Source organism: Lepisma saccharinum, chromosome 14 (genome assembly GCF_977018435.1).
Source record: "Lepisma saccharinum chromosome 14, izLepSacc3.1, whole genome shotgun sequence".
Lineage (NCBI taxonomy): Eukaryota > Metazoa > Arthropoda > Insecta > Zygentoma > Lepismatidae > Lepisma > Lepisma saccharinum.
This window is the reverse complement of record NC_139242.1, coordinates 19,523,414-19,550,487: the sequence shown is the minus strand read 5'-3', so window position 1 is coordinate 19,550,487 and position 27,074 is coordinate 19,523,414. Positions and strand designations below refer to the sequence as shown.

General features: G+C 38.3%; 1 protein-coding gene and 1 long non-coding RNA gene across 3 annotated transcripts in view; both read right to left on the bottom strand.

Annotated features, from left to right (window-relative positions):
• The window catches only part of LOC145998439 (leucine-rich repeat-containing protein 23-like), a 256,171-nt gene that overhangs the window by 135,269 nt on the left and 93,828 nt on the right, over window positions 1–27,074 (bottom strand). The gene's annotated exons all lie outside the window — the stretch shown is intronic.
• On the bottom strand, window positions 3,689–12,289 carry LOC145998710 (uncharacterized). The gene is made up of 5 exons (XR_014443340.1): window positions 11,825–12,289; window positions 8,752–8,924; window positions 8,420–8,592; window positions 6,168–6,283; window positions 3,689–4,950 (listed from the first exon to the last, which is right to left on the bottom strand). It is a non-coding gene; the product is annotated as an uncharacterized LOC145998710 (long non-coding RNA).

The following is a 27,074-nucleotide window of genomic DNA, read 5'->3' as shown; positions in this document are numbered from 1 at the left end:
AAACACAAAAATATCATATGAGAAGAAATAACATCAGGATAAAATAAAATGCACAAGTTGCAGCATTTTCAAATAATATAATTTAAAAAAAATACTTCAGAGCATAAACTGTACATCAAATACAATTAGAACAGTCACATTTTAATCTCTGTACTTAGTCTTCTTACTTGCACTGAGTACAATGTGTAAATACAAATATGCCTCAGAGAAGAAAATAAAATTACCCAAATGGTTACAAAATGAACATATCATTAGAAATACCTCACAACATGTTTAAGAATGATCATGTACCATACTGTGGCAGGAATTATGAAACTTCTCAAAACTTTATATGACTCAATATCAATCATTGTAAAGATCAGTTATTTATTGAAAAATTAAAACAATGAAAAATAAAAATGTTGGTACAGGAAACAAAGTTATCGCTAAATGGAAACAAGTCATCTAGTAAGGGATTCATACATAATACATACATAATGAAAGTGGAAATATGAACAAAGGCGAAGAATGAAAAGATTCTCTTGGGCTTTCGATCAGGTGAGTTGTGGAAAAGATTCCAAGCTTTTACCCTGAAGATGAGAGTGACGTTAGCTCTCAAAAGCTTGGAATCTTTTCCACAACTCACCTGGTCAATAGCCAGAGAGAATATTTTCAATCATTCGTCGCCAGGAAAGCTTCAAGACTTACTTAAAGGTGAAGAATTTTGCTACATGGCATTCCTTGAACATACATGTCATCCTTTACATTTACAAAACATGTTGGATTGTGTTCAATGAGAGCACTGTGTGCAACACAAGTATATCTTTGTGTTATACATACTTTATATGCATGAATATGCTTATTTCAACTGTTTTTTTTTTTTCAATTCGCTGCATACAAAATAAACAGAAGAGTCCTGGTCAGCTAAAATATCACTTATTTCACCAAATTGTGGGAAATCATCTGTTATGACAGTAACTAATATAATTCCTTGTTTGTATAATGTTCCCTTTGCAGATACATGATTAAGCCTATTCACAGCTTTGTAAGCAAGAAATCAGAAATTTCTGCAAAATAGGCAAGAGATGCTGTTTCTATTTCAGCACCTGGTCCAAAATAAATCAAGGGAGTATTAAAACCTCTTTGGATACATATAGTTCTACCTGCTGCAACTGATGCTTGAAACTTAGCGTAAAAGGAATTATTTATTGGTGGTCTGTTGCTTTGTTCATTAAAAACAACATCTAGAGCTTGAATATGAGAATTCAACAAGCGTAAAGAGCCTCATAGTTATAACGTAATGTCATGACATTTAGGAGATCTCTCTCTCTCTCTCTCTCTCTCTCTCTCTCTCTCTCTCACACACACACACACACACACCCACCCACACACCCTCAAGACAAATCATGCATTATATCAACTGAATATTTTTCTGTCACATGGAAAGATGAAATTTCATTAAATACACACTCTTCTTTAATACCAGTTGAAGATTAATTTTTGATAGCAATATCTTCACTATAATTACATCTACTTCTTAAAAACCTCATTACCTATGTCAATGCTGCGTTGCAGCCGGTCTTTGAAAATTTTACAGAATCTACATGAATGCAAAGAAGAGAAACTTTCAACATAACAATACCATGGAGTCCCCCGAAGTTGTCTCCACATACAAGTCCAATACTAAAAAAAATATTTCTTCCCCTTGTTCTGTGTTTATTGATATGCCTTCATTTTCAAGATATATCAACTCCTGAATCAAGACCCTGAATGTAGCATTATTTCCAAATTGTACTCTGTCCGATGAATGGAAGAGCGAAACTAAAAAAAAATATTTTCCAGTAGAGAACTGAATTCGGGATGCAAACATGGAATGCTTGCATATACTGCCTCTAATTTATTAATCCATGCATTTGATTCTAGTGCATTGCTAGTCTCAAATTCATCAAGATAGGTTAACAAAGGCAATAATTTTTTGGTTTCAAACAGCTCTAACTTTTTTGCCATAATTTGGCTTCGATGAAATTTGACAATATATCTGATTGCAACAACTGTGCAACATAATCGACAACTCTTTCAAATACAAAAGAGACAGAGAAAAAGCACTGAGAATATTATGTAGGGGAATGAAATGTCCTTTGGATTGCACTGAAGTAAGGATACGCTTGCCAGAAAAGGTTCTGTTTCCTAATCTTGTCCCTAAGATAATGTATATTCAACAGGCTTAACCAAATATTTGTTGCTTTCTAAATACTTTATTCTTAAATATTTCCATGACATGCCATCAAAAACATTCTCCAGAGAACCAAGTTTTCTTACCACAGATTCTTACTTTGGGTTTGGTCACTGAAATGCTGCCTTAACTTCTGTTTGTAGGGATGACAATAGAGGCCCATAGAAGTTGGTTACCACTGATATAATGTGTTGGATCTGTGACCTAGTTAAATCTGCCCTTTCATACAGCTGTGAAATGAATGTTACACATTCCAGCTCAATGTTTTCCCCAAATAAGTCATCATCAGTTAATTGAAGATGTGTATCTATATCCTGATCATTACTTTCTTCGCTGCTTTCAAATTCAACAGGCACATCAGAACTTGCAGTATTTTCAATATCACAAGCTGCATGATGTGTTCTCCTGTGGTGGTTTATGAATTATTTTATGCCAATAAAGTCTCAAAAATCCATCATCACGACATTTTAATACACCATTTGAATATACCATGTGCTTAAATTTTAAGTGCAATATAAGTGATGAAAAACTTGGATAATGGTTGTTACAAATATAACACCACCATTTCGTGCTCTATGGTAAAATGCACAGATCTGAATTTGTTACGTATCACAAGTCTACACTTACATCTAGGTTAAGAATTAATATATTTCACAATATTACTAGCACTGCAAATAGTTTTCATTAAAAAGAAAGAGCATTCATCACAAGAAATCACAATCCAATTAGGTCAATCAAAGTATTATAAGACGTAAGTGAGTTACTAAAGATATATCCGCGAAACTTGCTTGTAAATCTTCTATTAATTTCGGTGGCCTCTGCCACCATCCACTTGGGAACTCGATGCTTCACTGTTAGGTTGACTTCCGGTTTCTGTTGTTGTTTCCTCGACTACCACTAGGGGTGCTGGTGTAGCCATTTTGTCTGCTGTGTGCAATGGGTGTAAGCTGTTGTAATAATGGGAGCCAAACATGATGAGCCTGACCGCTGTTCATATTCAGCTCGTGCGGAAAGTGCATAATGGCATGCGTCTCTTTGATTTTGGTGTCGAGTAGGGTGTGTGATGTATGCCTAACTGAAACTTTTTGGATCCTGGGTTGGTTGAACTTTAGGTGCCTTGCTAGTCCAGTAGTGGGTTGGGATTTTTTTGCTTCCGCTAAGTGCTGTTGTATACGCTCGTTGACAGATCTGATGGATCTGCCAATGTAGTTGCACTGACACTGGGCATCATATACACCTGGATTGTCTAGTGGGGAAAGGAATGATCTCTTGTGTTTGCTTAGGGCAATGGCTATTTTGTTTATTGGTTTGTGTGCGAGTTTGATGTCACATTGTTCCAAGGTCTTGGCTAGGCTGTTGGATGTAGTCTGGTGGTAAGGGAAGGCAATCCATTTAGCTTTATCACTACTGGCTGGGTGGAGTAAGTTAGGTTGTCGTACTTGTATTTCTGCTTTGCTGCACCATGTGGAGGGTTGATGTACTGTGTATCCATTTGGAAGTCCTATGTCCGCCATTATGGTAACTTCTTCCTTCAAATCTTCTTCACTTGAACAGTGCGAGAAAGCTCCTCTGTAGAATTTAAGCCATACATAGAAAAACTGGGGCAGGAATCCAGTATATTCACTCCCTTTCCAACCACCCTCCCCAACATAAAGCCAATTTATGGCTTAACTTCTACAGAAGAGCTTTCTCGCACTGTTCAATTGAAGAAGATTTGAAGGAAGAAGTTAACATAGTGACGGACATACGAGTTCAAAATGGATACACAGTACATCAACTCTCCACATGGTGCAGCAAAGCAGAAATACAAGTACGACAACCTAACTTACTCCACCCAGCCAGTAGTGATAAAGCTAAATGGATTGCCTTCCCTTACCACCAGACTACATCCTACAGCCTAGCCAAGACCTTGGAACAATGTGACATCAAACTCGCACACAAACCAATAAACAAAATAGCCATTGCCCTAAGCAAACACAAGAGATCATTCCTTTCCCCACTAGACAATCCAGGTGTATATGATGCCCAGTGTCAGTGCAACTACATTGGCAGATCCATCAGATCTGTCAACGAGCGTATACAACAGCACTTAGCAGAAGCAAAAAAATCCCAACCCACTACTGGACTAGCAAGGCACCTAAAGTTCAACCAACCCAGGATCCAAAAAGTTTCAGTTAGGCATACATCACACACCCTACTCGACACCAAAATCAAAGAGACGCATGCCATTATGCACTTTCCGCACAAGCTGAATATGAACAGCGATCAGGCTCATCATGTTTGGCTCCCGTTATTACAACAGCTCAAACCCATTGCACGCAGCAGACGAAATGGCTACACCAGCACCCCTAGTGGTAGTCGAGGAAACAACAGAAACCGGAAGTCAACCTAACAGTGAAGCATCGAGTTCCCAAGTGGATGGTGGCAGAGGCCACCGAAATTAATAGAATTTTTACAAGTAAGTTTCACTGATATATCTTTAGTAACTCGCTTACGTCTTATATTATCAACCGCATTGTTTATTCCCCTCCACATGAATAAAGTATTCACAGACATAATGTGCATGTCACATTTTGTAGAAATATTGTACACAGATTTTTGAAGAAGAAGCCACAAGCACTCTCATGGGTAATGTTTCTCAAAGAAGGTCCCACCAATATCACAAGAGGTCTTGTGAGACCATATGATGCCAATTTTCTGTTCTTGTTTTCAATGAATTGCTCAACATCTCCAATTCCCTACAAATTAAATTTTTTGTCAAATTAATACAGCTGGAAGGACCAACACAAGTAAAAGAAAACATAATTATTGCTTATACATAAAATTATCAGGCTTTCAAGTTATGAAATGAATTATTGAAAATATTAGTTATGCAATTTAACAACAAATACACTCTGCATATCTAATAAGCTACCTAAAATACTACCTTCACTCTGTTTCCGTAAGCATACGACGTATAAACTTGTAAGGAATAATATGAGACATTTGCATTAAACAGCTTGGTACGTTGACCATCCTAAAACTTTTTGGCAAGCCTCAATATGTGAAAAATATTCCCACGCCCACCCCTTTAATGTTCTCCAAACCAGAATTACATTCCATTACTTGAGTACCATAACATAATGTAGTATCCAATACTTTGCACAATTTTCCTTACTGGTTTTATATTGAAAGTAAATGCATTGCAAATCTTTAAGTAACACATTTATTATTCAGTTCTGCACATGGAGTTCCCATGAGGCAAAATTACAATGACTAGAGTTGGTAATACCTTACTTTTAAGATGATCTTGTTGGTATTACATTTCTGAAATTATATGCAATCCACCTAGAATTTTATCAATGGGTGCATGGGGGCAAACCTGAGGTGTAAATGCCACTGAGATGTGATGCTGATCACATCACTTCAACTGTAGCAAATATAGACAATGTGTGGAGATTTACCCCCCTTACTTTACATGTGTATGCATGGCATGGTGTGATGCTAAGGGGAAGTACTGTAGTCCAAACATTTTCAGAGGGTATATGCTAAGTTTCATGAAACATTAAGTGGATGAAATCAATTAACTTCTTTATAGAATCATGGAAGAATACTGATAAAGATACACCAACAAATAGCGTAAAAGAGACATACAGGAGACCTCCCCGATGATGCAGTGGTAGCGTCGTGGCCTTTTAATCAAGGGGTTCCAGGTTCGAGACCCGGTGGAGGCACATGGCACAGTGGTTCGGATCCCACTTTAAAACTGTAGGTCCAGTCTTGATTAGCCTTACTGTGCATAAAGTGGACTTAAAACACTAACTCAAACCAAAACCAAGAGGTATGTGAAACTCCTATTTTTGTAGGATTGTATTGTATTTGTATTTGTACTTGATGTCACATTTGCTTAATATATCTGCAATTCAAACATCACCCAAAATAATTAATTTATAAGTTATTAAGCTTTAATGGTTACCTTTATGTGACAAAGCTATCCTGAGACGCCTTCACAGTGGGTAGTTTTTTTATGCCTTATCTGGGTACTTGAGCAGCACAACTGACAGCAAGTCAGTATTATAGCTGCTTTAGTATCTGAAAAAAATATTGTTAACATTACAATTAAGCCTATTGACAGAGGTTATTTTTCTCATTCATTGCTGTATGTGGCAAATCTTTTTTTTTTAAATAGAAAACAATATTAAAACTTGGGAAGAAAAAATCTGCAGTGCAAATTCAGTGCAAATTATTTAATTCTTGGTGTTTTCAAGTGACAATCAACTATTAATATGTACAATGAAAAAAGTTCACAATATGTCCACATATTTCACACTATTTCTATATCTTCCAGATGATAAAATGACCATGAATGAAGGGAAATTGTAAGTATTTGATTCAAGTTAATATTTAAGCCTAAAATACATTTTAAAAATCTAAAAAAAGGTAGGTATCCTCTGAAAGAAAGTTTTTATGTCACCACATGTCTTTTTGAGTTTTTCACATTCTTACCTTAGTCCTTCACATACCATCAAGTGCGTATGCTTTCTGAAAATGCCCCAAGAAATTTTGCATTGATTTTATTTATTTTATTTCGGCTTCTTTGTGCCACTTTTTGGCTAATCTGCAGAGACAGGAATGAGTGATGATATGATGAATGGACACTCACAAACATTCATACTCAGGCCAGGATTCGAACCCAGAACCCCTAGCATTGTAGCGCTATGTGCTAACCACTCTGCCACGGACCCCATGAAATGAATGACGTATAAGTGCACTTCAGAAATGTGACTGAGACAAATCTGTCAACCCCCCCCCCTTTAAAAACGTAAGGAATATGATCTCTGCAGCTTAGACATAGTTGCTCAGTTGGTAACTCCTCTGACTACCATGCGATGGATCCAGGCTCGACTCCCGGATGGGAAAACGTGGGAATTTTTCCCCAACTATCAAAGTGGATCCAGCGAATAACATGTATACCTGGGAAAAACAATGGGGAGTGAAGGTGGTCAGGGGCATGGTGCTGATCACAACACCCCACTTTCGACGAGATCAAGAAATTGTGGGGTGTGTTACCCTCACACTCCCTATACACCATCATGGCTGGTCCTAAGCATGGGGAAGACAAGATTTTTTACAGCTTGGCGAATAATCAACTTCTGGTATTATTTTCTTCAGTTGCCACATGATTTTTTTAAAAAACGATATACCCTGTTTATTATATCCATGACTTATAAATAAATTGTTTGTCATGGCCACTTCCACTACATACAAAAAAAAAGTAGTCACTAAGCAAAATGGTGGTCTTCATACAAACTTTTAAACAGTGGGTACAATACTGATTTGCCCATGTGCACTTGAAACAAATTTTATATTGTATACAGTTGAGGACTAAAAGTGGTAAATGTATTAAGTGCCAAAAACGAAAGTGTTGGGAAATCGCATCATTCCACACATCAGCCCGTAAGAACATGCACACTAGTGACCTCTTTATACGCCCTTTGAACTACTTAGAGGGCTACCAGCCACTTTTCACGTTTACCAATTTTAGTCTTCAGTTATTTCATTTCATATGTAGTTCATTCACAACATTGAAAATGAATGGTGATTTGATTAAGTAAATGTTGGAACACAACATGGGCATCCAGGAGGTCAATCAATGTTTCAACCATGTATGAGGGGAACAGAACCTTCTTGGGGGACTCACCTCCCACCCCTCTGTGTCCTACCTACACCATCTAGAAAAGCCCTCTGTGCATCCTTACCTAGGATTCAGTTAAAATTACAACCACACACACATGATATTAGACAAAAAAATATTACAAGACACTTACGCAACAATTGAAGCATTACACCGAATAACGATGTATGATACTTTTGGGAATGTGCTGAGTTACCAGGCTTGCATAACGTTTTATGTTTTTTTTCTATTGTAGTACAGTAACATACTACAGGTTTTACCCGTTGTTCTCGCAATCACTGAAATGTACCATACAGCTTTTTTTCAGTGGTATGCTTCAATTGAGTGCTTTATTTATAATGTGCCATTGGTGATGCTAAATTAGGGAAGGAACAAAAAATAAAATGCATGGGTTGCAGAAGTGTTGGATAAATTGGGATAAATATGACAACCAGGGTTTGTCTTTCGCTTTGTTTTCAGGGCTACAAGTTCACTTTGAATCAGCAACCAGCATTCAACTAATGAAAGAACAATCATGTCTGAGATATGCTTACCAGTGTTGTTGGGATTGTTTCAATGCTGGCCACAATGATAACATTTCCTGTATAGTTTTACTCTTGCCTCGAAGGCAATTCAAATGTCTTCTTGCAGTGTTCAGTCACATAATTCCATGGCTCAACATTGTAATCAAACCAAGCTATGCTGTCAGTGTTGTTTTTATCATAATCTGGAAGGTAATAGAAAAATACATTCAAGAAAAGAAATATTATGTGCTTCACAATATTGAGGTTAACAATGAACTATACAAGTTACTATAATAGTGCAGAAGAATAAACCTACATTAAAAACTTCTACAGTACCATTTATATTCAATTATCCAGCTTACCTGTCAAACCATCTACAGAACTGGTGTAAGATTCATGCTGGTTACGCTGTCTCACAGCACCAAAAACGCCACTTCTACGTAGTGTTTTCCTGGTATTTTGGTATCGATCCACAAGTTTTCATTTCATTTTTTTTATTTGGTCCTTGAGCCTTTAGATCTATGTAATAAATTTCCTGCAAAACATTTAAGTTGTGTCAAACACACAAGTTAACTAGAATCAAATCAATAAATATGAACATTGAATGTCGAAAACAATTTTGTGAAAATATATGAAGATATATAATGTCTTCTAATAGACATTAGTTCTGCTCAAGTTCCGACAAACTAGTTATCTAATGCTAGTTCAATTAGACATACATATACACTGACTAAGTACATTTTTTTCATTTAAAAAAAATTAAGAATACTTTTAACAGCACTGTAATGGTTAAGCTTCAGATTGAGATTATACTTGAATAAACAGACAACATATATTTGTACCTTACTCACTCAAAATCAGCCTTTACTTACAATTCAGTAGCATTTCATACACAAAAAAAGTAATCTTATTTAACCTAGCAACGTAAAAATTTAACTTTATCCTGTGCCTTATCATAAGTGCCTTGTGAGACTGGTATTAACGTTATTACCACTAGCACAAAAATAATTCCCACATACAGAAAAATGGTGAAAACATGGTTACTCATCCCGTGACACTCTCCATAATTTTACACAAAGTTATTTAGTAAATTAACATGTAAGTTGAACTTGAATATGCAATCACAGTTGAATTGTGGTTATATTTTGTCACCAGGAATTCCACAATCATATTTGCAAAAGGTTTTGAATCTAGATGCCTTTGTTTTCGGAATTTTTAAATCATGCTGTTCTGGAACCATATTATGATTCATGTTAAAGAATACTGGGTTCTGCACAATACTCTTTGCATGAGATGCAGTTTTGTTAAGAATCAAATAAGATAATTTGTACTGCTACTGCAAGTGTCGCATGACTTACGTTGAAGGGGTACATTCCTAAATCTGGTTTAGAGCTGTTAGCATTAAAATTACTTCAGTAAATACGTACTTCCAACATGTGACCATGTGATTTCTGGTTTTTAGCACTGTTTGCTCTTCTCACCAATATTAACAAAGAAATAAATATCTCATACAAGGCAATCTCATCTAAAAAGGAACGCTTACTTTCACCAGGTGGCGAGAAGAACAGAACGCAGTGTTGTCGTCAAAATAATGTACTCAGGTTCTTAAACAAAAAATTCACTCATTCTCAAAAACTTTCATTAAATCACTCAAAAGGGACAATAAAATTTGAATAAAATAATAAAAAAAATGAAGGTCAATATAATTATTAACACAGAATGACATGCTTCATCAGGTGGTGAAGTTAGTTTGGTAACACTTTACTATACCGGAGATGGATTTCTTCAAATTTACAGGAGAAAGTACTTAGGCAAATCATTTTCTGTAGCGTTGTTGATGTTCGGGAATGTAGTTTTGATCCATTTTAATGCGAATGCATGTGGTTTTCTACGAAAATCTATTTCCGACGCGCTATTGCTGGTGCTGCCATTTGCTTTCTGCACGAGAGCACAATACGCACTATTGCTGCTGCTACAACATGATGTGTCGAGGATGCGTCGTGAAGTTGTTGCCGGGTGTAGAAGATGCCGTGGAATTTGTAATTCCGATGTCCGTATATGCTAAATTGAACGAAAGGAGTGCTAATGGAACCTAACCTAACAGGCCTAACCTACTAGGCACACCTCTTCCCAGTGATGGTTCGTGGGGCTATCGTATGTAAGAAATAAGACATTATTTTCGTTAGAAATCCATTATTTCACCTAAAGAAATGTTCTACAACGCAGAATAGTATGTTATCAATGTAAAAAATTGCAAAATAAATCAGATAGGTGTCTCCGGTATAGTAAAGTAGTACCGTTAGTTTTTGTTCTAGATTCAGAAAGTCACATTACTTTTCATCTCTACATCGTACGAAATTTCTCCATTAGTACCTCTGAAGAAAAAAATCCAATCCATTAGTACCTCTCTAAAAAAATAATCAGAGGGAAATTTCTCTGGTGAGTATGTTAGGCAGGTTTCAATGGCTCTCTCATATTAATCTTCATTTTTACGTTTTCCTGCAAGTTATTTAACTTGTAAATCAATGACTGAATGAAATATTATCTATCATTTAGTAATAGTTTTTTAGTTTACATAATATTTTGCCGAAATGCTCTTTTGTACTTACAGGCTGCATTACCGTAACATGACCAACAATTTCATTCACTAATAGCTATTTTGAATGGTAAATTATCATACACATTTAAGTATATTTTTCACCACATACAGTTTCAACTAAGGATGTGTTCATTGAAACTTGCTGTGCAATCATCATTTCTGATAACAATGAAGAGTACAAAAAAAAATTTAAGGCACATGCTACATGCAGTATCCCCTCATCGTGAAATAAGATCTCGTGAAAGTTACACATTATCTTCAAATAAAGGGTTATAATTTTCTGTAATTTGCATTTGGATGGAAGTTGCAGAAAACTTTAATTACAGAGATAGAAGTTTGGACCTAGGGACACTTTAAAACATGTGGCAACTAACTTGCAATACTACAAACACTCATTCTGCACACACACACAATATTTAATATAAGCTACCTTAGACGCACCTCGAAATTTTATGCCAGATGCATATTGGTGTAATTGCTTGAGAATATTAACCTTAAATAAGTTTCCATCTTCATAAATATTCGAAGATGTTAATTTGGTGAGGATCGCCAAATGAAGAAATTTCCAGGTATAGGTGTACAGTACATAATGGCAATGAACCTCCCTTCACAAGGTTATGTGAATACAAAAAAGTGCTACTTTCATTAGGTGGATGAAAATTACAAGTAATCCATTCTAAACTGTGCATATATACACGAATATATATATTCATATCACTCTACTATAATGAACGTAGTTAATACTGAGAAGTATCCTTCGGGCCAACAACTTCACTAACACCACGTTTCAACGATGAGACTGCATGAAAATAAAATAAATATAATTATTCACTTACCTCGGAAAATGTCGGCAAGTGATTCCAAGTAACATCATCCATCTCATCTTGGGATAACAAACATTTCTTCTGTTGCGTGCTGTCCGTGTTTTCAGTCCGACGAGTCGACGACAAAGTTTTCAGAAAGGAACGGCTTAGCCTAGATAGACAAAGACTGTATTTGCAGATTTAATCACTCGCATTCGTGCTTTGCACATGCGTTGAGAACAGGCCACAGACAAACTACCAACCGGGGGAAGCAGACGGCTTTTGCAACCTATTTCTAATCTGTGCAAACTACTGTCTTGCTTGAAGACGGACACAAAATTCACTGGAGTTCACCGTGCGATCATTCAAAGATACAGCATTTTGGTTTTCGAACGTGCGGACGCCATGACACATCTAGTTATTGTAAATTTAACCAAACGTTTTATTGTAAATTTAACCAAACGTTTTGTTTCTCTTCACTTAAATGTGTATAATTTTGTTTACGAGTACCATATTTCGTCTAACCAATTTTTTTTGTATTCTTAAACAAAATGCTTTAGTAATTACAAGTAACATTTGGTTATCGGAAACAAAAAGCATAACCAAACAACTCAACCAAACTTTTTTGGTAATTCCAAACAAACCAGTTTTTTCTGTGCACCCCGTTTCAGAACATATGAAACAAAGATAAGACTGTCAGTGACAAAATCAGTCTTATTTTCCTGTTGAGTGTTAAAGTTATGAAGTCTGCTCTGCACACCTGCAGTAAAAATGTTGTCGTGTGGGTATTCTCGACATTTCTCTTCCGAGCTAATCGCGTATTCCCTTCAAGTCGTTCATGTGCCCCTGGGGGTACGCGTACTACAGTTTGAGAACCACTGCTCTGGATGCAATTCTAAGCATGTATAATTTTTCATAATTTGGAAGGAACATCGAAGGTGAGAAAATTTCGAAATCTGCTTTGCTGGCGTAGGCCAAAGATTCAACCGAGACGCCACAAAGTATAATTTTCCTGCACATGACTATACCTCCGTGACGGAGTGGTTAGTACAGCACGCTAGGACGCCAGGGGTCCCGGTTCTAATCCCGACTTGGGCATGGGTGTTCTTTGTGAGCGTCCCTTCATCCATTTCATCACGATCACTCACTCTCATCGTCGCGATTAGCCAAAAAGGCGAAGTAATGAACCAAATAAATCAATGTTGGACCAATCTGTATATTTAAAAAGCCGCACAAAAATTAAAGAATAGTAAATTCAAAAGAGGTAGATGGGAATGGAAGGTAGACCCTAATGAAATAGGTGAAAGGTAAAAATAACTGCATTAAAATGGATTAGAAGTCAGACGCTGGCTGCTAATGGCTTGAAACAGCACACAATCTATTAACCATCTTACCGCCCGTGTTTCTAGAACCAAGCCCAAATTACCAATCCCATTACACTGTGCTAATTCCCAGATACAAGACGGCGTTGTGACTCGACATATATTTTTCAATTTCATTATCGGTTTTTATTACGGATGCCACACACGATCGCAATTTGGCCTCTCATCGGCCTCCACTCGGGGACCCCCGTCTTCAACGTGGATGAGATACGATATTAGCAACTAGTTTGATCAAATTGAACGCTACTCATTACGAGAATTGCTGCACGTTTTTTTTTCCAGGCCTCGGCAAAGGAGCAAAATGGATTTCGTGTTCTCGGGGATGTCTGTGGCGTGCAAATGGCTTATTGAGCTTGTCAATCAGGTGGCGGGAGCGTTCCCTTGGGTGAGGAGGGAAGCGTTTCGTGACGAGGAACACGGCCACTGGTTCTGCGGATTCCCGAAAAGGGCCCGCGGCTTGGCACGTGTCGGTCTGCGTAACAGCAAACATCTCGTGCTGTTTATCACGAAAGTGATTCCTTGGATGTTAATTCCTTTATTGCTTTCAATAAATACACACACGAGATCTCCCTTTCCACTTTTTTTGTTTAACTTCTTAAAAGTTAGCACATCTACATTCAAATGACCCAGGAAAGTTGATCTCGGAGTTCTCATGCCATTATTCATTGTAGAGCACACACACGCACATGCATACGTACATATGTCAGACAAAATATTGTTTTCCCAATCTTAACACCTTCTTTTCTTTCAGAAAGGAAGAAAGTTTCATCCAGTGATGGGGTGGCCAAACAATTTTGAGTGAGTAATGCAAGTATTTTCACTTGCTCAGTTTTGTACATTAACGACGATACTTTCTTCTATTATGCAATATCTTGCAAACATGATTTATTCCGTTGTATATTCAATATTCTGTTCATTATTTCCTTTCATTGTAGTTTACCCTCCTTCACAGGATGCAAAATCATTGAAGACTGGGCCGGCCCACGTCGCGGAGTGGTTAGCACATCGCGCTACGACGCCACAGGTCCCGGGTTCGCATCCTGACATGGATGTTTGTGAGCGTCCATTCATCAATTTCATCATATCATCACTCATTCCCATCTTCGCAAATTAGCACAAAAAGCGAAGTAAAATAAAACAAATCAATCAATCAATCATTGAAGACTGGTGGGATAGGAAGATTTTTGTATGTTGCTATTACTAAGAAGCTCTGGGCCAAATTTTATCTTGAAAATTAGTTCCTTTATTTCGTGAAAACTTAAATTTGTCCGCCATTTTTCAATATGGCGAACTTAGAGTACCAGACATTTGATATGTTGTTATTAATATTATAAAGAAGCTATGTACCAAACTTCAGCTTCTTGTGAATTATTTCGTTTATTTTTTGAAAACTTTCATATGTCCGCCATTTTTCAGTAGTATACAGGCGATCGCCGGGGACTTTTAGTAGCCTATGATGTTATGAGGAAGCTCTGCTCCAAATTTCAGCTTGTTATGAATTAGTTCCTTTATTTTATTCTATTTTGACTGCACTATGGACTCGCACTGAAAAAAATTCGCAAAGACCAAGCCCAGGTCTGTAACCAATAAGGTTATCATCGCTATTAGCCAAAAATGGAAGAAAAGCGACGTAAATTAATAAAAACACATGATAGCTGCGTTTCTGCTATTGTACGCGGACACTGCTTTCTATACAGCTAACTTTCGCTTTGAACATGCTTTAGGATGTGGGGTTGACTCTCAAAGAACCGTGTAAGTGGAAACAATTTCTGCCATTAATTACCGTAAGCGTTCTTGCTTTTTCGTTTGCGGAATGGACATATGCAAACGTCGTGAATGAATTCTCGTAGATGCTGCTGCTCCATACAGTTCTCCAGGAACTACCCTGAAGAGGTTGAACAAGAGGAAAGCAAGTTTTCCAACAATTATGCACCTGCAAAAAAGCTTTTCCAGAACGGCTCCAGCTCTTGTTTGTTGTTTACTTTCTTCATGACAGTAGCGCACACTTTGGAGTCGCTTCTCTTCAAGTGTCGCAACAAACGAAATGCCTCCCGCCGCTGTCCTCTCGTTGCGGTAAACCAAGGAGGTTTCGTGCTCGCGTAATTTTCTCAGAAGTGGCTCCGGCACGAGTTATTTTCTTTCAAAGAGTGAGATCTGGCAGCGCAAATATATTTTGTCCGTCATCAATCTTGTCCGTCGCGGCTGAATTCCTTTGCTTCTTTCTGTGCAAACAGCGGCGGGCATGATACCCGGTTTTCGCTGCTTACACCAACGTCTGCACGTTTGTATCATTCAGAAGCAGGTGTATCGTCTCGGAATCGCCAGCACTGGCTAAATAAAATTCGCAACAGAATTTCAATACACGTGTGCAAAACTTGCTGATAAGTGGCAAGGCACCCGCTGAAACTCTTGCACACAGATTGGGTTGCATGATGACGATTCTAGCCAGCGAGAAGGTGCAAGGGGCGAATGAATGACTCACGAGTTAAGTGAGAACTGAGGAAAAAGACATTGTGGCCTTCATTTAAATAAGCCTTGAACGTTTATTTCAATACGCAGTCCTCTTGTAACATTTCTGAACTTTTCACCCTGAACTGATTCAACATAAAAATGGATATTTTGCCTGCGTGGTTTATATCTCTTCTCTTGACTATCGATAGCCATTAATACTTTTTATTTTTCATTTTTCTTCTTTCCTTTATTATTCCGCAATTTTTGAGGATCAGAATAATAAAAAAAAACTTATAATTTTTTGTTCCTAGCTTTGTATCTGCTTATAATGTATTATAATGCGTTTTCTTTCATTTTACTTTATTTCGTATCTTTAAGTGCATACTTTCTTCGTTGATTTATCCTTGGTTTATCAATTCTTTCATACTACACACGCACGTACACCCAAAACTTAACACTTTAAAGTATAGAGGCACTGTACAATACTGTGCCATTTGAAGTTTGAACTTTAAGACTAAATTATGTACAGATAGGCTAATCGGAACTAGACTTACAGTTTAAAGTGTTATCCAAACCACCACCACTGTGTGCCTATACTGGGTATCGAACGCAGGACTCCTTGATTACGTCGCGATGACGTTACCTCTACGCCATCCACAAGGCCCGCCGTACCACCTGACATGAAGGTACGGAACAAAGATGAAAACCTATAAACGCAGTAATTTAGGAGTCTAGCAATACAAAAATGTATCCCGCCCACCTCCCCGCCGGAGAATAAGAGGAACGAAGTTTTGGAACTTCCCAATGGCGTAAATATAATCAAGCGGACTGGAGGCACATAGAGGTTTGGATTAATCGTTCTGTGCATAAAGGAAAACTTAACAAACTCAACAACGAACAAAGTTTAGTAACTTATTATGTACAGCTAGCCATAATTAAGGAGAGTAATATAAAGATAAAAATAGTTTAGGCCTTATCCATGTGTTAGTTACATATCAATTAAGGATTTCCTATTAAATGAAGTTTTAATTGCGTGTTTGAAATGTGAGAGCGTTGGTTGCTAAGGAACGAGTTAATACAGGCCAATATGTTATAGAATAAATTAAGGTAAGAAGGCTGAGGGTAAGGAATAAATGATTTAAAACGCAGTGTTGATTTAATCTAAGAAAAGTGAAATGAAGCGAACATGTAAATATTATTTACTAAGTATTGTGCTTGAATAAATGTACAGTCTGAATAGTGCATAGATTTGAATTTAAATGTCGTCACTGACGCTTCATAAGGAACATATGAATAATTGACATGCCATTTTGTTTGCATTGAAGCTGCTGTCCAGTGAAACGTTTCATAGGAATTGTAACGTACGCATATTGGACAAAAGAATATTCCCCAAAAGCTTTTATCAACCCGTACGCATTTCCGAGCTGATTTCAATCGCGCAGTGTTGTTGGTTCGTATCTCTACTTGAGTTATACAGTTGCCGTACTTGCAAGTTCACATGTTCATCGCGCTTGTCATGCATGCGCCATTACAATGTATCGAGAAGGGACGCACTCGAACGATCAATACGTGGTGCATGCAGGTTCTCAAGAGATCAATCTTCTTGCCAAACCTTTGTTGCCTTCTCGTCTCTCAAAAGACAGCGATGCACAAATGTGAAGTTCTGAAAGACGGACGCGGTGCATACGAGGCATTATTGTTATTGTAGGAAAGTCCCGAGTGCAACTTGAGTACATCCTGATTGGAGCAGCTTGCCACTTTGACGTTTCCCAGCTTTCACGACTGTTCTTAAACTCCTCTCCCGATGATCTCATCTGCGCCATCTCCAGCACAACGCCCGCCCTTTCCCTCCCGTTGCATCTGTATATTTTTCCACACTCGTCTCCTCTCCATTCCCAACTTATTGCTTCCTACGTCCCGCGAGGAACGTCCAAACATTCCCCCCATCTGTTTCAGTTTCCTCTCTAAATATTGCTTTTACGTTTAGTTATTAAAGGGGTTCATTTTTCTGGTTCTCTCAAAATAAACTATATCCGAAGTTCATAATGCCTCGTTTTCTTCATTTTTCTTTTAAAAGAAGTCTTTCATGCTTCTTTCTTCTCTCATGCTATATCAAGCTACACATTTTCGTTGGAGAAATGCAAGAATTTCTTTGTATCAGCTACCACATTGTTCTAGGACGTTTTGGGAAGCTTTCAGACCAAAACGACACTCGTCAGGTGTCACGAAACTTCATACCGAAGAGACACACAAGCTTGTGTCGCTTCAGTTCGGAAGGTTAATCTATTACTGAGAGTTCTATCCGAGCGACACGCGTTCGTTGTCGCGTATCGCTTTGGTCTGAAAGCTCCCTTATAGATTGAAGTGTCCTGTGTTGCCGCCGCTTCCGTGTAAACTCCTGTGTCGTGTGTTGCTTGTGGCTTCGTTCTGAAATATGCCTTAGGGAGCTTTCGGACCGAAGAAACAACAAGCAGTCGACAAGCGACACGAAGGTTTCACACCGAAGCGAAACGCGGCACGTGTCGATTGACAATTTCACCAATCGGCGAGTCATGCCAATTAAGATGTGAAACGTTGCTCTTCATAGGCTCGTTCCCAAGCGAGACATGTAGGGTGTTGCTTGTCCCTTCGATCTGATAGCTGTCTCAAAGCAATATGTTGAATTAACTAACAAACTTTAGATTTTATATTTATCTCTTATAGCGTCGCTTATGTGCCACATTTGGCTAATCGCGAAGATGAGGATTGAAATGATTAGATAAACGAAATTAAGTAAAACATTCGAAGGAAAATATTTCCCAAGCCGGGACAATAAAACCCGAAATCGTCGGTGATGAAATTGTGAATCTACAACTCAACACGCTCAGGAACCGATCTTCTGAATGAAGTACCTCTATCAACGATGCCAGGTCCAAGATACAAAAAACAAGTACAATGGAATAATCATTCCTTGGCCAGAACTAGTACCCAGAACCTTCGATAATTCTTTGATGGTTTTTACGTCGTCACCTTGTAGTCAACCTTGTTCCGGGTTCGATACCCGGTGGAGGCACATGGTGGTTCTGATCCCACCTTAAACTATAGGTCCAGTCCCGATTAGCCTGTTTGTGGACTAAAAACAAAAACAAGAAAAAAATAATAAATAATAATAACCTTTGCTGGTTTATTCAAGTCGTGTTGGGTGTGCCGGGACTTTGCAAGATACAAGGAGCGTCCCCGATGGTGTAGTAATAATGTCGTTGCCTTGTAACCAAGGGGTTCAAGGTTCCATTCTACATAACACAGTGGTTCTGATCCGTCCAGTTCTGATTAACCTATCTGAGCATGAAGTGGACTTAAAAACATTGTCATCCACATTCTCACAGTCATGATTCACATAAAGTGACAGAAAAGTGATGTAAAATAAAAAATAAAAAAATACAAACACACTAAAAATAATGAAGTCTCGTGGAAGACAAGGTTCTCGGGAAGCAAGTCTCGGTCTCATCTCGGTTTCACAACAACTACGAACGTTACTAACCAGGATTTAAATCCATGCCCTATGAATTCCCCAGTCGATTTTGAAATCGCTTAAACATCCGAAAAATCGGGAAGAAAATGTGTATGGAGATATTATTTCAGCTGAGAACATTAAAATTCCTCCTGAAGGATATTACATGCACATTTCCAAACAGAACACAAGAAACAAAACAGCACGTAGCTGTGAATTAGCAATATAATACTACATATACTTTTTGAAAACACACGTGCACAAAGCATTAAGGCCCATGGCCGCTCTTAAATTTCTTGTTATTTGCTGATAGCCTGTTCATCAAGCACTCAGCTTGCAAAAATCTCTCAGCTCAAGCTCCATGACTTTTTTCCCTCCTCCTCCTCCTAATCAAATCAAGCCCGAATTCCTTATATGCAGCGGTAACTGTTTTCTGCGAATAATGCTTCTTTCATGAAAGCAGCGGCAAAAACATCCGAGGATCTTGACAAACAGGGAACCAAGTTGTTACTGGCCAAGGCAGAAGAGGAAAAGAAAGAAGCACAAAAAAGGCCTGAATTTATATAAACCATTAGCGAGTTCTTGACGGAGACGCATTGCAAGCTTCTTGGGTGCTTTCGATTCTTGTCAGTTGACGCGTGGCAATTGCTTTCATTGGTACGTATGGTCGTTTGAGCGAACTAGAAACAGGAAGTTGTGAGGTCAAAGAAAGGAAGGGAGATTCTTCACGAATGCTTCATTAATTAATGTGCATTGCGTAATTTACAGGGTGTATATCAGTCAAGAAATCAACAAGTAGGTCAAGAAGTCTATGAAAAGTCAAGGAATTATACTTGTGCTCAAGAATTCTTGCTATCGCAATGACTGTTTGATGTAGTCTATTTTACTTCACTTTTGTGCTTCTTTGGCTAATCGCGAAGATGAGGGTGAATTGTGGTTAGATAAGATGGACGAAGGGACAATCACAGATATGTATGGAGACGACAACACGGCCAGAGCCTCGGTACTCTGCCAAATTCAGTCCAAGATGCATTAATAGATTAAGTAATCTAATTATTTTGTTAAATACAGCTTCAGTTTTCATCTTTACTGGCCTTTTGGTAGGGGTTTCTCACTAAATAAATATTTATATTTCTTAATTGCTAATTTCCAACTTTACCTAAGTAGGGGTCGAATAAATAAAGGTTAAGGTCAACAAAAAGTCATTGGAAAGTCAAGAATTTTGGATTTTACCTCATTAATGGAAAAGCATCGACTTTCATACACTCTTAATTTACAAAAACGGGACGACGTTTACTCCATCTGGTCGAACTCCGTGGCGTTATGGTTAGCACAGCATGTTACGAAGTCAGGAGTCCCGGGATGAAATTCATAAAGGGACATTCACAAAGAACATCCATGTCCAGGTCGGGATTCGAACCCGAGACTCTGGCGTCGTAGCGCCATGTGCTAACTACTTCTTCGTCACGGAGGATGGCTCGAGGACTAGAGGCTGGTATTCGTTGTAGATTTTGCTTCGTTTCGTCTCTTTTCGCTACAGTGACTGAACCTATCGCCTGTTATCAATCCCAGCTTCAGAAATTATACCACTACTGGTAACCTTCCTTAAACTTTGACACCAATAGTGAATACCCTGCAGTGTAACACACAAGAAATATAAAATAACGAACAACACTTTCTTTAGGCATGGATAGCGAAAGAAAGACCAGTGATTTATATCCTATTCAGAGCCTTGCGAGGCTGTTTCATTACGCGTTTTGCTGCAGCATTTTGTACTTTTCGTCGCCTCCCATGGCATCTCCTTTCAGCGCAAGCTGTGACTCGGATCTGCCTGGCACTACTGGTTTCTGTAGGAAAACGCAGCACAGCTACGGTCGACGAAGTTTTTTTTTCCGCCATCCATTACATGCTAAGTGTGAACTGGACAAGTATCTCATATATTCTGGCGAGGAGAGAGCACATGGCTTATGTCAGCCCAATCTGTTTTTCCTGATACGAGTTTTGGAATGGTCGAAAGAAACTAGCAGAAACCCCAATGGCCTCATTTTTGTGCGATACCAACCAATCTCATGTTTCTTTTTGCTTCCCACTTTTCGGGCCTGCAACTCAGCAGAGATGAAAAAAAATTGAGCTTTGGGCGTTGCTCGGATATCATGTGTTCGGTCGGTGGTGTGAAGAGCGATATTCAAGAAATCACGTGCAGTAAGTTACCGAAAGCTAGTCAAGTTGTAAACCACCCGGGAACCTTTCTTACGGAGGTGCAAAGTTCACTCCAAACAACTCCCCCCCCCCTTTTTGAAGTTAGCATTGGATTTCTATCTGGTGCGACATTTCGTACAAAAAGGGTCGCTCTGAGAAAGTGTTCCGTTCTCAGTGTGGTTTCAATTTATAAAATTTAGTCTCGGTCTTGTCTCACCTCTCTAAATACATAATATAAGCAATATATACATGTGTTGTACACTGTACAATGTGTAACTACGCAAACTGTTAGTGTACATAGGTGTTGAAGGCAACAACGTTTATTAACATTTTTCTGCGCAGAGAGACATACAGAGAAAACTAAGTGCATCAAAATTTGTTTGATGCACTAAAGAGTGTTTTTGGCCTTTGGCAAGAATCAGGTTTACATTTAGATGCATTTTTGTATAATTTGAAAGTGCATCATATGATCCAAATTCCGTACTTTAATGTATGGATTTATTAACCCTCCTGCATATTTCTGGATGATGCACTTAAATATTTGATCTGAGCTGCAGACTTCATGCATTTTCTGTTTCAACTGATGCATTTACTTACACGAACCCTAGAAGAATGTAATTTTATCCTGACGTATGCAATCACGCTTCACACATTCACAGTTACCACTAATTAATTATTTTTGTAATTAAGATAAACAAAACATATGACCAATCTTCAAATAATTCTCTTGCTGCGTCTGAAAAAGTCACAAGATACAGTACTCTTTGTTTAGGTTATATTCTCAACCTTCCTACATTCTAGGTTACTCTCGTCTCGATTTTAAAGAGGTCTGCCTCGTTTTTGGTCTCAAGTTTCGAAACGAGACCGAGAATTGTCTCGTGTTGGTACCATCCTTAGTTGCTAAGGCATAGGTGTGCGCAGACCCTATGATTAGGGGGACAGAAACCTTCATGAAAGTTCAGTTCATCTCACTGTTTTATTGTATTGATGGGTACGGAGCAGGAAGGTATGCAAAGTGTGTCCGGACCACCCAAAAATCACTGTATTAGTATAATTCCAACTTCCGTAGCACCAACCTTCTCTGCCCCCTTTATTACCCCTCTCTGTGGTTCAGAGACTAATTTACATATAAACATGGTTTTGTACAGCAGATTCAAAACAACTAGGCTACACATAATATATTCATTTCTAATGTATGAAAAATTTATTCTGCAGACACATAGAGGTAATACACCTAACGAATAAATTATGTGGAAGTGTTAATAACAAGAAATTTGCTAGACTACGAAGTGGGATAGTTTAATTAATTAAATTTAATTAATATAAAGGAAATAATGCACTCCCACAGCCTTAGTAGTTGCTTGAAAACTTTTGTGGGCTTAAAAATACTTAATTGTTCTTCAAGAACACAATATTGTTTAATAACAGTGATAAGATTCCTCTACACGAAATTTCTAAGTGAGAGTATTAAGGGGGCAACTGCTCCCTCTTGCCCCCTGTGTGCACGCCTATGTGCTAAGGGTTATCAATCCTAAACAAACCTTGTATCTAATTTCCTCCAGGATATAAGTTTAAAGAAAATTATTAATGCATGCAAAAGCAGCAATTACTATAAAAATTGATACCTAAACAAAATGCAATTTGCTTGTTTTATTGTTTTTTTTAAATAAAAAATAATGTCCCAAATGTTCTACTAACTCATAAAAAAGCTTCAAAAACTTCTACTTGTGAATTGTTCTCGAGTATTTAACAAAAACAGTTTTCCAGGAATATCAAAGGGAATATAGCTATTTACGTGACTGCCTTCTACATTCACAAATACGCATTTATTTATTTATTTTGTTTTCATATGTTAATAGGGACTCGCCGAGTTCAAGAACGCTGTATAAATGTCAATGTTTTAAATATGTTGCTTTCGTTGCGTTTTTGTTCAGTAGAAAGACATTTAAATGTAATGTCTTGTGTTAAAAATGCAAACTTACATTTTAACGAATTATTCGAAGTGAAATAATAGCTTGAGATGTACAAACTATAAATTTCAATTCTTGCAAGGGAACTTGTATAACATCATTAAAACCCAGATGAGCGCCAAGGACTTGAAATTCAAGTTTTAAATTGTATAAAAGATTGCGTATCGTATGAACTAGCAATTCAGTGTAGGGTTTCGTTACATCTATTAAGCTGACAGACTAAAACATAATGGTTTGAGTTTTAAGTCCAATATCTGTACAGATAGGTTAATCGGGACTGAACCTACAGTTTAAAATAAGATAAGAACCACTATGTGCCTTTATACCGGACATTGAACTCAGGAGCTCTTGATTACATCGGGGTGCTCCAAGGGGTCGATCCAACCTCAGCACCTGATATTATTACCGAAATCCTTCTTGCCCCACGGAAACTCAAGAAAGGATTCCTTTTCCTTTCAGATATCAAAGTTTTTATCTGAAATGCGAGTACAAAACCGAAATTCTCACGAGAGAGTCGGAGGCATTCAGTCATTCTGCAAGGACTGCTTTTTTTCCGCAACAGAACTACAATAGGCGCGCTGCAGGTAAAGCGAGGTTTCCAGTTACACGTGGCTGCCATTTGAAAGAGTTAAAACTCATTCTCTTCCACCTTTCTGGCTGCAGCCACGGCGAAATCCGACTCCTTTTTGGACGAACAACTTGAAACCTGTTTCTTTTGGTGGATTTTTTCCTCCTCGATAAAAAGAGCTGGCTGCTGATTTTTTCTTTCTTGGGCAATTTCAGGTTTTCTTGTGGCGGATGGGTATCAGCTTGCACTGGACCATAATTTTTTATTTTTGTCAAATGCAACAATGGCCTCCCGCGGCCAGGTGACGCAGCCATTGAATCCGGAAAGGGATTTTCCTTAAGCCCGGAGGAAGTTTCCTGAAATGGCAGTCTAGACGTTACATCCTAAACACTGCAAGGACTGACCTTGGATTGGGTGGTGTGACGAATCAAGTTCTATCACTGATAATTAACCAAGGTCTTCAGAAAAAGTGTCCGGGTGATGTGGAGCTTAAAAGATAAATCATGCGACAAAATTGTGTCTTGAAATTACTTGGATCAGAATTTGGGAAGCACGTCAAATTACACATGGAACGGGTAAGAGGTTCGTTGGCATTGACGCGAACTTATATGGGCTCGTGTTGCCCAGGCCCACCCAATAATTTGTATCATTATTATTTGTTTGTTTTAGTGATTCGTGATGGATTGCTCATTAAAATCGGAAATTAATAGATGTTAATAAAATAGTAAGGATGCATTCTTCATGTGCATTAATATCATGAAGGGCCTTCCCGATGGCGTACTGGTAGCGTCATCACCTTGTAATCAAGGGGTCCCGGGTTCGATCCCCGGTGGAGGCACATAGTGGTTCGGATCCCACTTTAAACTGTAGGTCCAGTCTCGATTAGCCTTACTGTGCATAAAGTGGACTTAAAACACTAACTCAATCAATCAATTAATATCATGATACATGGAAGAGAGGGTTTATGAGATTTTTTGGTGAACTTCTGAGGTGTTGGAGTCCAACCAATATTTTTCAAAAGTTGGCGCCCCTGTGCATATGTGTAACTTCAAAACTGCATTTTGCCTTTCATACCTGATTCATTGAGGCCGACCTCCGTGGCAGAGTGGTTTGCACAGCGCGATACAGAGCCAAAGGTTACGGGTTCGAATCCCGGCCTTGGCATGGGCGTTCTTTGTGAGTGTCCCTTCATCATATAATCTCAAATCGTTGCGATTAGCCAAACGTGGCAGAGTAGCTGCGCTAAATAACAAATAAAACCATTGAAAAGAATCGAATAGAAAAATAACAATTTGTCCTTTTAACTGTCGATTTGCAGGTAATTTAGCCCATAAAAGTATTGGAGTAGTTCAAATTTCAGTCACCTAAAGATGGTTACAATAAGAATTGCTCGGGTGTGAATAGTCTAAGTAGTAGTAGTAATAATAATAGTAATAATAATAACCCGTGGCTCTACAGCCCGTAAGGGCCTTGGCCTATCTCCCGACTGCCAGTCTCCCTCCCACAGTCCTACCTAGAAGTGTGAAGTTCTTCAATCGGTAATAGGGTACCCTTGGGTCAGCACGTCGAACCCCCAGCAGTTACAGGAGATATCCGTGATCGGGTTACGCTACTCTCTCGTAGCTCCCCAATTTCATCACGATGGTGGGTTGCCACCGGTCCTATACACAGGCCGAGAACCCAGAGACTGAACCCAGGCGGACTCGAACCCATGCAGTTCCGCAGTCGCAGTCCAAAGCACAGCGCCTTAAACTGCACGGCCACGGAAGAGGACGAATAGTTGAAGTGCTGAAACCAATTAAATTAAATATCAATCAATTGAAGGGTTAGCTATAAGAATGGCGTTACACAGAAAACATACTTTGGAGGTAATGAACGAAGACTTTGCACTCTTCATCTTTTTGCTGAAATATGACAATATTCGTGCATATTTACCTACAATATACAATACATGAATACACGTATTGTCATAATGCATCAAGAAATGAAGGGTGCAGAGAGTTTTCGTTGATTACCTCCAAACTTTGCTTTCCGAGTTAGGCCCTTCTTCCAGCCAACCCTTCAATTTTTATATGTTACTACTATTAAAATCTTTAGGGTTAAACAATAATAAAATTTGAGCACATAAATTGGCTTAAGGAGAGGCTATCTTGGGGAGCAAAGATATAAATTATGGGCCTTAGAAAACTTTGTACGCGACACGCAACAAATATTCTTTCGGGTATTGTCGAATGAATATACCTACGCTTAGAGCTTTTCCATTGCGCTTTGCGTTCCTACGTCCTTTTGTGTATGCGTGGACCTTCTTTTAGAATGCATGTAGATCTCACGAAAGCATTAACTGTAAATTGTTTATCTTGATCTCAATCCGCGCATTCCTTCCCAAGGCTAATTTGCATAAGAAATATCCATTACAACCCACTAGGCCAGGCATAGCCATTTGTAAAATAGGTTGAATTTGCGAGCTCAGAGTGTGATTAATCATTCTGCCAATTACATGAATCTGCGACTGTATTCGCCATTTACTTTCCTGAGCAAACCATTCACTCGGTTCTCTTGCTTCTTTTTTGTACCACTTATGTATTCGTGCACGTTGACCTCTTGCATTCATCTTAAACCCGATGAGATTAATGTCTAATGAAATATAAACAATTCATTTGCACGGCAACACAGGATGCCTTTCAAGTAAAAGAACAATTGACATGACCCACTAATGTTGGTATAACTGCAAGGACAATCTCTTTAGAAATACTTCCTGTTTCATCGACAGAAAAAAATGTTTTGTTCTGCAGTTTAAGACATTTCTATGAATATCATTAATAACACCCTTCCTTGGCTTTCGATCAAAATGTCCCATTTATATACGCTAACTAGATGATGAAGCATCTAGCTAAATTGTGTCAAAAATTGCATTTAAAATTGATCAGAAAACTGTGCGCATTTGACAAATACTGAGTGAATACAAGAAAATGGCAACAAAACTATTTTATTTTGCCCCCCCCCCCCCACACACATATATACTATATATATTCCTAAGAAAAGAATCATAATTTAGATACCAACCAGATCTCACCATCTGGAAGCGTGAAATAGTATGTTTCAGTCTGAGTTTTAAAGCAACTTAGTGGACAGATAGGCTAATCGGGACTGGGCTTACAGTTTAAAATGGAAACTGAACTACCATGGGCCTCCAACGGGTCTCGAAGCCAGGATCCCTTAATTA